Here is a 12,558-nt window from a genome sequence, read left to right on the forward strand (position 1 = left end):
GGTTTCCTCTGTGCCTGTGCACACCATGAAGATAACCCTGGTTTAAATAACAGTTCCGTAATGTTAGGAAGCGCAGATCTGCAGGTTCTGCAAAGGACCGTTTCCAGGTTCCTTCAAAAGAAGCCACGATAAATTTGTAGTGAAATGTAGGCATCCAAATTGATCTTTGCCAACCTTGCCCATTTGCAGATGGGTGGACTTCAACTCCCAGAATTCCCCAGCCAGCAAAGCTGGCTGGGGAATTCTGGGAGTTGAAGTCCACCCATCTGCAAGTGACCAAGGTTGGGAAACATTGACCTACTGTATGTTGTCTTGTTTGTGTAAAAGTTAGTGTTGTTTGGGGTGGGAGGGCAAGCTGCTGGGGGAAGAAAGGGGAAAGGAGCTGGATATTGTTCATGGAATTGGGGACTAGGGAATCTTTTTTAAAAAAAGGCACTTTTTTTGGTTCGTTTGGTTATTTTTATTTTTATTTTGTACTTGACACCAATATCAAAATTAAAAGAAGTCGTTCTTTCAAACGGAAAACAGCATTGTGTCCTCTGGGCTGTTCTTTGAAATCTTTCTTATATAGCAAGTCTTGACTACTTCATCGGATCCGTGTGGGACCATCCCTAGGAACTGTACTGGACGGCGCAGCCGGAAACCGTTGGCTATCCCTGATCCAAAGCAGGGTCCTTGAGTTACAACCCTTCATTTAGTGACTGTTCAAAGTTACAACGGCGCCGGAAGAAGGGGCTTACGACTGCTTTTCACACTTACGACTGTTGACCGTATCTCCACAGTCCTGTGATTGAGGAACTGGCATGTATTTATGAGAACTGCCTGGTCACGTGATCACCCTTTGCAACCTTCCCAGTCGACTTCCAATAAGCAAAGTCAGTGGGAGAAGCCAGATTCGTTTAACAACCGCATGATTCACTTAACGACGGTGGCAAAAAAGGTCATAAAACGGAGCAAGACTCACTTAACCACAATGGAAATTTGGGACTCCAGTGTGGTCGTAAATAGAGGACTACCTGTACTTGGAGTGGGCCTATTGTACATACAGTGATTCAGTCTGGGACCAGGATACCCATGGATAGTACTTGTTGGCGATTCATTAAAGCAGCCGCATCTCTTTCTGGGCTCATCGTTTCCAAATCAGGCCTAGAATTAACACAGCTAATTTAATGAGATACTAACCCAGGGGTAGGCAACCTTGGCTCTTTTATGACTTGTGGACTTCAACACCTAGAATTCCTGAGCCAGCCACGCTGAGGGGAAAGGGAGAGGTTTCCAAGCTGAGCCATGCTGGCTCAGGAATTCTGGGAATTGAAGTCCACGAGTCATAAAAGAGCCAAGGTTGCCTACCCCTGGATTAACCAGTCTGTATTCACACTCCAACTTTTCTCCATCCTATCACAACGCTATATCCGGAGTGGGGTTTTTTTTTTCTCTTAAGCCTGGAGACTCATTGTTTCCTGAGATTAAAAGAAACAACAAAGCAACAAAGATGATTAGAGGACTGGAGGCTAAAATGTATAAGGAACAGTTGCTGGAATTGGGGATCTCTAATTTAATGAAGAGAAGGACAAGGGGGGACATGATAGCAGTCTTCCAATATCTCAGGGGCTGCCCCAAAGGAGAGGGAGTCAAGCTATTCTCCAAAGTGCCTGAAGGCAGGACAAGAAGCAACAGATGGAAACTAATCAAGGAGAGAAGCAACCTGGAACTAAGGAGAAACTTCCTGACAGTGAGAACAATTAACCAGTGGAACAACCTGCCTCCAGAAGTGGTGAATGTTCCAACACTGGAGGTTTTTAAGAAGAAATTGGACAGCCATTTGTCTGAAATGGTATAGGGTCTCCTGCCTGAGCAGGGGGTTGGACTAGATGACCACCAAGGTCCCTTCCAACTTTATTGTTGTTGTTGTTGTTATTATTATTATTGTTATTATTATTAAAACCTCTTAATCCCTTTTGTCAAAAAAACCCCAAAACAAAACGGTCCCTGCTTCCTTCAAAAGAGGAAATGAGACGAGGCTGCTGAAATGGCCCCACCAAGGTTTGCAAAATACAACATTCATTTTTTTCCTTCAATTTTGACCTGCCCCCCCCCCAAAAAAAACAGTACTTGGCATCTATCTTAAGAGGCCCTAAACAGCTGGGCAATGTTTTGCTCTGTTCATCTCTATAGAATTTGTCTTTCATTTGGTTTTATGCTGAAAAGCAGGGAAACCTCACAGTGGGAGTCCTTTTCGAAGACAACAAAGATGGCCGTGTGTTTACTAGCTGTCTATTGTGCAAGACATTCCCTGCGGGAAGGAAGTGCATTTCTTCCACACCACCGATGCGACTCTCATTCTTGGCCTTGCTCTACAGACGTTAACAACGGGGGTACGAGTTGCACAGAGATAGAGCACACAATACAAAAACTGCAGACCAAGGAGGCACGGGGAACACAAACACACACAAAACCAATTGAGATGGCCCAATTCATATTTGCACATCGCTCGGAGGCTTTCTGGATTGGACAATGTAGGAGACACATAAACACATAAAAACAAAAATCGATAATAAACATCTGCGAAAAAGGGCTCTCTTTTTCATTTCCACTTTTGCCTTGATCAGGTGCCATCCAGCCGGATCTAACCCTTGGAGACCCTACAGATGGGTGTCTGCCATTTTAACCTCTCCCTGCTGATAATCCATAACAATTCCATGGACACTTCAGAAATTCTCTTTCTTTCGGTTGTCCCTTCTTTGTTTATGTCTCTTGACTGCCCAGTTCTGTCCATTTTTTTCTAGCCTATCATCCATTCCCATCAACTGGGCATCTGTTCTGATGTTTACCATGGTCTCAAAAGGAGCAATCTGACGTTATATACTGCAGCAGTGTTTCTCAACCTTGACAACTTTTTTTTTTTAATTGAATTTTTTTCAAAAATTTTACAAATAAACATCCACCCCCCCCCTCCCAAACCACCCCGCCCTCCCCCCCCCCGACTTCCCAGAACTGAGTATAGGATTATTTAATAAATTTTAAAAAATAACGTATACAATTTATAAGATAATTAATAATAATAATAAAAATCATAATAATAATATATATAATAATAATATACGTAAAAAAGGAAGAAGAAGAAAGGGAAAAAGAAAAGAGAGAGAGAAAGAAAAAAGAAAGAGGTAGGCGAAAAATAAAACATATATAGAAAAGCATATAAATAATAATACAAAAGAAGAAAGAAAGAAAGAAAGAAAGAAAACAATCATTACAAGTTATAAAAAGGCTAAATAATATTTTTCCATATCTAAATTATGTTGTATAAAATTTATCCATTTTTCCCATACCGCAAAAAATTTCTCTTGAGATTGCTCCTTTAAGAAAGCCGAAATCTTTGCCATTTCTGCCAAATACGAAACTTTATAAAACCATTCTTGTAAAATAGGCAAGGATTCCTTCTTCCAATATTGTCCTATTAACAGCCTAGCGGCTGTAATCAAATTTAGCATCAATATAACCTCCCTAGCATCACAATCAGTAACATTACCTAATAAAAATAATTGCGGAGTAAATTTTACCCTCCTTCTAAAAATTCTCTGAATATTCCACCATATCTTAATCCAAAAAGCTTTTATATGCTTACACGTCCACCAGATATGATAATAAGTAGCATCCAAGTGTCCACATCTCCAGCATTTCGGCTGTAAATTAGAGTACATAATGGACATTTTCTTTGGATCCAGGTGCCATCTATAAAACATCTTATAAAAATTCTCTCTTAAATTTTGCGCTTGTGTGAATTTAACATTTCTTATCCAAATAAGTTCCCAATTATCCATTGAAATCGATTCACCAATATTCTGTGCCCATTTAATCATACAATCTTTAACTAATTCAGATTCTGAATCCAATTCCACTAAAACCCCATAAACTCTCTTAATATGGGTTGGCCTTTGATCTCTTACTTGTTTTAAAAAAATTTCATCTTCTCTAAGCCAGCCCGTTTTACAATCCATCTTCCCTCTATCCACTATTTGTCTATATTGGAACCATGAATAAGTTAAATTTTCATGTGTTAATTCTTCCAAAGATTTTAACTGCCAGTCTTGGCCATCCCATCTAAGTAACTGTGCATAAGAAACCATATCCATATTAACCCCTTTCCTTATACCTTCTATGGCATGCCGAGGTATAGCCCATAATGGTATTTTAAAATCAAATTTATAATACTTCCTCCACACTCTAAGCAAAGAGATTCTTATAATATGAGACTTAAAAACCCAATCCACTTTTTTATTAAATATTAAATAGGCATGCCATCCAAAAAGTAAATCCCAACCTTCCCAATGAAGTATTTCTATATTTGTTAAATTCACCCAATCGCTGATCAATGTTAGTACTACAGCATCATAATACAATTTCATATTTGGTACCTTGAGTCCAACTCTCTCACGAAAATCTTGCATTATTTTAAGTTTCACCCTTGGTTTTTTCCCTGCCCAAACAAATTTATTAATACCTTTTTGCCATTCATCTAAATTACGATCACTCTTTAAAATAGGTAACATTTGAAACAGAAAAATAAACTTTGGCAAGACATTCATTTTAATAACTGCAATTCTACCCATAAGGGATAACTGTAAATTGTTCCAATTTTTTAAATCCTTCTGTATCTCCGTCCACAACTTTTCATAATTATTTTTATACAGTTTTGCATTGGAAGCAAATAATGTAACCCCCAAATATTTTACCTTATCAACAATTTCAAAGTCTGTTAACTTAACTAAAACCTGTTTATCACCATTAGTCATATTTTTAGCTAATATTTTGGTCTTATTATTATTAATTTTAAAACCAGAAACACATCCATATTGTTGAATCAATTGTAATAATTTTACCACCGACCAGGTAGGTTGAGACAGAGTAACAACCAAGTCATCTGCAAAGGCTCTTAATTTATATTCTTTTTTATTAATTTCTATTCCTTTTATTTCTTGAGACTCCCGAATTTTAATCAACAATATTTCCAATGTTAAAACAAACAATAACGGGGATAACGGGCATCCCTGTCTTGTCTCTTGACTGCCCAGTTCTGTCCATTTTTTTCTAGCCTATCATCCATTCCCATCAACTGGGCATCTGTTCTGATGTTTACCATGGTCTCAAAAGGAGCAATCTGACGTTATATACTGCAGCAGTGTTTCTCAACCTTGACAACTTTAAGGTGTGTGAACCAACTCCCAGAAATCCCCAGCCACACATATGAACATATATCTACCAGAATTCTTCCACTGGCATGTGTGGACTTCAACTCCCAGAATTCCTGTCAGCATGTGTAGACATTAACTCAGGGATCTTCAAACTTGGCCCTTTTATGACTTGTGGACTTCAACTCCCAGAATTCCTCAGCTAGGCATGCTGGCTGAGGAATTCTGGGAGTTGAAGTCCACAAGTCATAAAAGGGCTAAGTTTGAAGACCCCTGCATTAACTCCTAGAATTCCTCAGCCGGTATGTGTGGGCTTCAACTCCCAGAATTCCTCAGCCATCATATGTGGGCTTCAACTCCCAGAATTCTTCTACCAGATGCTGGTGGGGAATTCTGGGAGTTGAAGTCCACACAAAAAGCGTCAAGGTTGAGAAACACACAGCATACAGCACTGATGGATCAGTTCTTGCTTCTCATAGGATCTCCCTCAGATCCATAATTCAAAGGGAACCTTTCTTTCTTTTTTTGTACTTTTTCCAGCCTACATTCACTTCCTTTCATTATTCCACACTTTGTTTTCCTTGAAATCTCCTTCACGTCTGTTACCTGCAATCTCCAGCACACTGTCTCGTCTCCATCTGTTCCTGCACCCATTAAATTAAATTACCTGTCAGTCTCAGTCCTTTGAGATTGGCTGCCAGTCCAGTGAGTCTGCTGGCTGACGTTATCTTTGTCCTCTTTATTCTTTTGCATTAACCCAGATTTTACATTTTCCATTTGTACTTTTCTAATGGGCTCTCTGACCGTTCCTTTTCGCTTTCCGTTTTCTAAGGAACATTATCTGCCTGCCATAAATAGCATTTTGATCCCAGGTTTCTTCTCTTCTAATCCTGCCATTTTTACATTATATTTATAGTATACCTTCAACAGGCAGAATCCACATCAGGTGGTTTAACCTGAGTTTGTCTGAGAGGTTAGTGACGTTCTGTAAGAAACGAAACCTGGAAAAAAAATACTTAACATTTCCATCACTAAAACTTAATAATAATAATAATGATAAAGTTGGAAGGGACCTTGGAGGTCATCTAGTCCAACTCCCTGCTCAGGCAGGAAACCCTATACCATTTCGGACAAATGGCTGTCCAGTCTCTTCTTAAAAACTTCCAGTGTTGGAGCATTCACCGCTTCTGGAGGCAGGTGGTTCCACTGGTTAATTGTTCTCACTGTCAGGAAGTTTCTCCTTAGTTCTAGGTTGCTTCTCTCTTTGGTTAGTTTCCACCCATTGCTTCTTGTCCTACCTTCAGGCGCTTTGGAGAATAGCTTGACTCCCTCTTTTTTGTGGCAGCCCCTGAGATATTGGAACACAGCTATCATGTCCCCCCTCGTCCTTCTCTTCATTAAACTAGACATACCAATTCCAGCAACCGTTCCTTATATGTTTTAGCCTCCAGTCCACTAATCATCTTTGTTGCTCTTCTCTGTACTCTTTCTAGAGTCTCAACATCTTTTTTACATCATGGTGACCAAAACTGGATGCAGGATTCCAAGTGTGGCCTTACCAAGGCATTGTAGAGTGGTATTAACACTTCACGTGATCTTGATTCTATCCCTCTGTTAATGCAGCCCAGCACTGCGTTGGCCTTTTTGGCAGCTGCAGCACACGGCTGGCTCCTATTTAAGTGATTGTCCACTAGGACTCCCAGATCCCTCTCACAGTTACTACTATTGAGCGAGGTACCCCCTATATACTATACCTGTGCATTTGGTTTTTCTTGCCTAAATGTAGAACCTTACTTTTTTCATCACTGAATTTCATTTTCACTTTCTCTCTTGGGTTTAATTTTAATTGGTTCTGCAGCCTGCAAAAATTTGAAAATCAAATGCTAGTCATTTATAAAGCAAAGCAGATAAAACCAGTAAAACACTAGACCAAAAGGAAGCCCTCTTCTCATTCATTCATTCATTCATAGCGTTTATATAACTGCCCCACTCAAGTAAGTGACTGTCTGATGTACAAAAATCAGCTATAAATACAAGTAGTCCTTGACTTACAACAGTTTGTTTAGTGACTGTTCAAAGTTACAACGGCATTGAAAAAAGTGACTTATGATCATTGTTCACACTTACGACCATTGCAGCAGCCCCATGGTGATGTGATCAAAATTCTGACGCTTGGCAACTGACTCATATTTACGATGGTTGCAGTGTCTTGGGATCACGTGATCCCCTTTTGTGGCCTTCTGACAAGCAAAAGTCAATGGGGAAGCTAGATTCATTTAACAACCGCATTCCTACCTTAACATCCGCAGTGATTCCCTTAACAATTGGGGCAAGAAACGTAAAATGGGGCAAAACAACTGTCTCGGTTAGCAGCAGAAATTTTGGGCTCAAGTGCTCGTATGTTAAGGACTACCTGCCTACTAGTCGTTCTATAACAACAAACCTATCTAAATAATCAGCAAAACCCAAACTCAAAGTTTCATTTTTTTTCCCACCTCGAGCAGAAAGTCCATAAGCGGTTTCCAAGCAAAAAAAAACAACCATGTTACTAATTTAACAAGTGCAGTGATTCACGTAAGAACTGTGGCCAGAAAGGTCATAAAATGGGGCAAAACTTACTTAACATATTGGATAGCCACAGAAATCTTGGGCTCAGTTGTGGTCACAAGTTGAGGACTGCCTGAACTGTCCCTCTGATCCCTGTGTTTGAAAAACCAGGTTAAGACTGGGGGCTCCTTCCTATTTATTTGCCTAGTAATTTAAGCCTTTTTCCCCAAATGTGGATTCAAAAGAAACAGTTCGGTCGCCATCTAGAGGGCTTTTATTTCCCTGAATCCAAATATTTCTTTCCGATCTTGGAGATCCTTGCCGGCAAAGACAGATCACTGCAATTTGAGAGAAATCATGTTGATCGTCCATAAGTTGGAAGGATGGCATTTTCTTCAAAGAGTCCATTTCCCACGCTGGCTTAGGAATTCTGGGAGTTGAAGTCCACGAGTCATGAAAGAGCCAAGGTTGCCTACCCCTGCATTAGATAGAATAGGGCTCTTCAAACTTGGCCCTTTTATGAGCCAGCATGGGGGAATTATAGCCCCCTCATGACTGGTGGACTTCAACTCCCAGAATTCCTGGGCCAGCATGGCTCAGCTTGGAAACCTCTCCCTTTCCCCTCAGCGTATCTGGCTCAGGAATTCTGGGAGTTGAGGTCCACGAGTCATAAAAGAGCCAAGGTTGCCTACCCCTGGCCTATTTTGCTTTATATAAAATACAGGCCAGGGTTTATTGATTTATTGATTGTTCTTGTTAATATTTACATGTGATCTACCTGATTGTTTTGAAACTGGTAACAGAAAATCAGTAAACTTACTCTAAAACCTTTTCACTTAAAAAGGAGCAACACAACTGTGTAGGACAGTGGTTCTCAACCTTTCTAATGCCGCAACCCCATAATACAGTTCCCCATGTTGTGGTGACCCCCAACCACTTATAGCATACATCGCCGTTTCTTGAATAGAATCTATTCTATTGGCTTTCAGAAGCCAATAGAATAAAAGGGAGTAGCACAGCTAAGGAAAAGGGGGAAAAAATGGCGGACTGCGTTGTTTGGTGACCCCCGTGAAATGGTCGTTCGACCCCAAATGGGGTCCCAACCCACAGGTTGAGAACCACTGGTGTAGGATAAGAAACTAGAAACCAAAGCGGAGATTTATTCTAAAATAAAGCACATCTGAAGGCTTTCCCTGCATGAAACTCATATTTGCAAAATACTTCCGAACAAACTGTTTTTCCTGGCACCTCTCAATGGCGTTTCCGTCACCCAGCGGAGAGACTGACTTAAGTCATCCTTAGCTGTATTAAAACTACAATTTCCCCCATCTGGTGGCACCGCTTCAAGATGTAAAAAAAAAAAAAAAACTCTTTCATTTGGTACCAAACAGATGAGCAGGAAGAGAAGTAGTTTAAGATTCCCTCTAACGCCCTTTAATTTTAATTTGTTAATTACGCTGCAGAGGAAGGAGGAGGGGGTGGAAGACCCATACGGAATGAAAATGCTATTTTTGCTGCCGATAAACCGACAACTTAATTGCTCTTTTCTGTTCAAGCACCACCAGCATCTTGATTCTCACCCGTGATTTAAATGGCAGTGGCAGGGAAAGAAAATAAATAAATAAATGGTTTGGCGCTAGCGTTACGGTTCTGCTGAGGTGAGGTTGCGGGTGCACTCACAAAATGGCTGCCAAAGCCTCTCTTATTCACAGAACTACCGTTGTCTTCAGCGTAAATTTCAAAGCGTTGACTGTGTTTTCAAGAAATAATACTGAGACAAGAATGGTTTCTTAAAGTTTCCTATTTAGCGGAAATGGCAAAGATTTCGGCTTTTTTGAAAGATCAATCGCAAGAGAAGTACCTTTTGGTATGGAAAAGATGGATAAATTTTATACAATACAAGTATGATATAAAAAAATATTACTTAGCTTTTGAATAATTTATATTTAAAGTTTACGATATTTTTTAGATATTTTTTTTTCTAATTTCTTTTTTTTTCTTTTCTTTTTTCTTCTTCTTCTTGTTTCTTTTCTTTTTCTCTTTCTGTTTTTTAAGTATTGGTGTTAAAGTATTTTATGATTTGTTTAATTATTGTAACCAAATTTGTATATGGTTTATTTGTGTTTAAAATTCTTTCTTTTAAATTTTAATTAAGCCTGTATTCAGCTCTGGGAAGGGTTGGGGTGGGTTGGGGGAGGGTTGGGGTGGGTTGGGAGGGTGGGGGGAAGGGAACTTTTCTTTTTTGTAAAATTTTAAAAATTTTCAAAAAAAAAAGAAAGAAAGAATACTGAGAGAAAGGTTTTGCTCTCTGATTTGGCAAAGTCTGCTTCCTTTGGCAGAGTGTGGGATACAATGGATGGAAACTGATCAAGGAGAGAAGCAACCTGGAATTAAGGAGAAACTTCCTGACAGTGAGAACAATTAACCCATTGGAACGACTTGCCTCCAGAAATTGTGAATGCTCCAACACTGCAAGTTTTTAAGAAGAAACTGGACAGCCATTAGTCTGAAATGACACAGGGTCTCCTGGCTGAGCAAGGGGTTGGACTACAAGACCTCCAAGGTCCCTTCCAGATCCATTCTATTCTAATCCTTATTAAAACTCACTCCCCCTGTACCCAACCCCAAGGAGACCACAGACTCAACCATTTAAGTTGTACCATTTTGTTTGTATACCACCCAGACTTGCTTGATTTATGATTGCAACCGTTATGCCAAGCCTCTGAATTTTGATCACTTGACCATAGAGACACCATAGGTCAGGGGTTCTTCAAACTTTGCCCTTTTATGGGGAAACATCAATTCGCTTACTGACTGTGGTGTGGGCTGCGTGCTGGCTGAGGAATTCTGGGAGTTGAAGTCCACAAGTCATAAAAGGGCCAAGTTTGAAGACTCTTGCCGTAGGTGGTTGTTAAGTTGAAAAACGGTCATAAGTCCCTTTTTTTCAGCGCTGTTGTAACTTTGAGTGGTCACTAAATGAACTATTGTAAGTCGAGGACTACCTACACAGAGTATCTGATCTCAGAGGTCGTCTAGTCCAAGGGTCTTCAAACTTGGCCCTTTTATGACTCGTGGACTTCAACTCCCAGAATTCCTCAGCCAGCGTGCCTGGCTGGGGAATTCTGGGAGTTGTAGTCCACAAGTCTTAAAGTGGCCTAGTTTTGGAAACATTGCATTAGGTCAGGGGTCTTCAAACATGGCCCTTTTATGACTCGTGGACTTCAACTCCCAGAATTCCTCAGCCAGACATGCTGGCTGAGGAATTCTGGGAGCTGAAGTCCACAAGTCATAAAAGAGCCAGGTTTGAAGACCCCTGGACTAGTCCAACCCTCTGCAAGCGCTATCAGTATCCACAGATGGAAGAGCCTCCTTTATGGATCCGGTCGGCAGAAAAACGATGCTGAGCAGCCGGAGAAAAACGAACCGCCTCGGACCCGCCCACGAGCGCTGCCGAAGAAGCCAGAAATTAATGGAAAGGCTAGAGTGGCCGTAAGAGCAGTAGAGACGAAGGGGGAGAGGCCAGAAAAAGAGGGGGCGGGGCGAGTAGAACCCAGCCCACGTGGTGGAGGGGAGCGTTTCTGGGTGTTTTTTTTTTTTGCAAGGAAGGAAGGAACTCAACTTGGTGCCAATTGTTGTGTTTGAATCTCTCTCTCTCTCTCTCTCTCTCTCTCTCTCTCTCTCTCTCTCTCTCTCTCCGTTTTATAAAATACAACGAAAAATGAAAATAATGGGAAAATAAGGTAGGAAAAAGGGAGAAGGAAGAAGCGCAGGGCAAAAGAGGAGAGGAAAAGAAAAGCATTGACTTCCGACTCTTTAGTGCCCTAGAAAAGGTAATAACATACAGCCTCAACTTTTTACTTTTACGGGTAATAATAATAATGATAAAGTTGGAAGGGACCTTGGAGGTCATCTAGTCCAACTCCCTGCTCAGGTAGGAAACCCTATACCATTATGGACAAATGGCTGTCCAGTCTCTTCTTAAAAACTTCCAGTGTTGGAGCATTCACCACTTCTGGAGGCAGGTTGTTCCACTGGTTAATTGTTCTAACTGTCAGGAAGTTTCTCCTTAGTTCCAGGTTGCTTCTCTCCTTGATTAGTTTCAATCTGTTGTTTCTTGTCTTGCCTTCAGGCGCTTTGGAGAATAGCTTGACTCCCTCTTCTTTGGGGCAGCCCCTGAGATATTGGAAGACTGCTATCATGTCCCCCCTCGTCCTTCTCTTCGTTAAACTAGACATACCCAATTCCAGCAGCCGTTCCTGATATGCTTTAGCCTCCAGTCCAGGTTAATATACAGCAGTGGTTCTCAACCTTTTTAATGCTGCGACCCCCAACTGGTCGTAAGTCAAGGACTACTCAACCGGTCGTAAGTCGAGGACTACTCAACTGGTGCAGCACGGTTTGCAGAATGGGACTTTTGGCGGGCTCAGCAGGGCAGAGACAGCCTGGACAATTCCTATTGGCTTTTGAAAGCCAATAGAATTAGACTCTATTCAAGAGAGTCTATTCTATTGGCTTTCAAAAGCCAATAGAATAAAAGGGAGTAGCACAGCTAAGGAAAAGGGGGGAAAAAATGACAGACTGCGTTGTTTGGCGACCCCCGTGAAATGGTCGTTCGACCCCAAATGGGGTCCCTACCCACAGGTTGAGAACCACTGATATACAGGTAGTCCTCAACTTATAACACTTCATTTAGTGACTGTTATAACAGCACTGGAAAAAAAGTGACTTATGCCTGTTTTCATACTTGACTACCGTTGCAGCATACCCAGAGTCACATGATCAAAGTTCACCCGTTTGGTAACTGACTGGTATTTATGACAGT

Source organism: Crotalus tigris, unplaced genomic scaffold, assembly GCF_016545835.1.
Source record: "Crotalus tigris isolate CLP2741 ecotype Arizona unplaced genomic scaffold, ASM1654583v1 scf7180000024347.1601321, whole genome shotgun sequence".
NCBI lineage: Eukaryota > Metazoa > Chordata > Lepidosauria > Squamata > Viperidae > Crotalus > Crotalus tigris.